General features: G+C 75.8%; 1 protein-coding gene across 4 annotated transcripts in view; it reads right to left on the bottom strand.

Moving 5' to 3' along the window:
* Nucleotides 1-239, bottom strand: part of AHI1 (Abelson helper integration site 1) — a 97,404-nt gene extending 97,165 nt beyond the window's left edge. For all 4 annotated transcript variants that reach the window (XM_010574651.1, XM_010574652.1, XM_010574653.1 and 1 more), the window contains exon 1: nt 201-239. The gene's annotated coding sequence lies outside the window, so the exon portion shown is untranslated. The remainder of the gene's footprint in view (nt 1-200) is intronic.
* Between the last annotated feature and the right edge of the window lie 780 nt (nt 240-1,019).

Here is a 1,019-nt window from a genome sequence, read left to right as displayed (position 1 = left end):
GGAGCCGGGGGGGGGAACGGCGGGGGGGGGGCGTCCCCCAGCCTACCCGCCTCTGGAGCCGCGCACTAGGGCGAGCGGCGGCAGGGCCCGGCGGGACCCCGGCCGTACGCGGCCTCGCCGCCCGAGGCGCGGGCCCTGCCTGACGCGTCCCCGCTCTCCCCCCGCCCGCCGCGCCCCCGCAGCACGAGGGCATCACTCACGTCGGCCCCGTCCGCTTCCGTGGCGCCGCCGCGACCCGCCGGCTGCCGCGGCAGCCCTGCCTCCCCCCCGTCCCCGCCGGTGGTCTCTCCCTCACCCCGCGCTCCCCCTCCGCAGCTCCGCGCAGGTGGTTCTGCCGAAAACAATCACAGCTGCCAAGGAAACAGCGGAAGTGGCGCATGCGCGGAGGAGAGCGGGGTGAGGCGGAGCGGGAACGAAGAACCCGTAAGGCTCGGGCTGCACGCCGGGGCGCTTTAGGCAGCGCACCCCCCTGTATTTTCCCGCCGGGAAGTCGCGGCGGCGGTGAGGCGCATGCGTGATAAGGCCGCGCGGCCTGAGGGAGAGCGCCTGCGCAGTAGGGGCAGTCCCGTGGGGACGAGGAAGGCATGCGGGAGTGGCGGCGGCTGGCGGCCGGCGGCCGTCCGTGCTTGTGCGCATGCGCGGCGCTGGCTGGCCGCACGCCCTTTCTCTGCGGTAGCGGGGCCGGGCGGCGGCTCGGTTCGGCTTTGGCGCCCTGAGGCGGCGGGAGCGGGGCTGGGCCTGGCCTGGCCGTGAAAGGAGGGAAGCCGGTTGCCAGCGTCCCGGGCTGCCGCGAGGGGGCCTGCGAGGGGGGGCCCTGCGTCGCGGCAGCGCTTCCCGCCGCCAGGCCCGCCACAGGGCTCGGGCCGGCGGTGTCTGGTGGAGCTGGAGGGGATGGGAGCCAAGAAGAAGCACCTCGGAGCTTCCATCCCCACGGGGGGGCGTTGCTGGCGCAGAAAGGGGGAGGTTGTGCCCGCCTTCTCCCGCTGCCCCTGCGTGACTGCAGGTGGGAAACAGCGGAG

The sequence above is a fragment of the Haliaeetus leucocephalus genome, unplaced genomic scaffold (assembly GCF_000737465.1).
Source record: "Haliaeetus leucocephalus isolate CR32 unplaced genomic scaffold, Haliaeetus_leucocephalus-4.0 Scaffold450, whole genome shotgun sequence".
NCBI classification, from domain to species: domain Eukaryota; kingdom Metazoa; phylum Chordata; class Aves; order Accipitriformes; family Accipitridae; genus Haliaeetus; species Haliaeetus leucocephalus.
The sequence above is the reverse complement of the archived record's forward strand: the minus strand, read 5'-3'. Positions and strand labels throughout refer to the sequence as shown.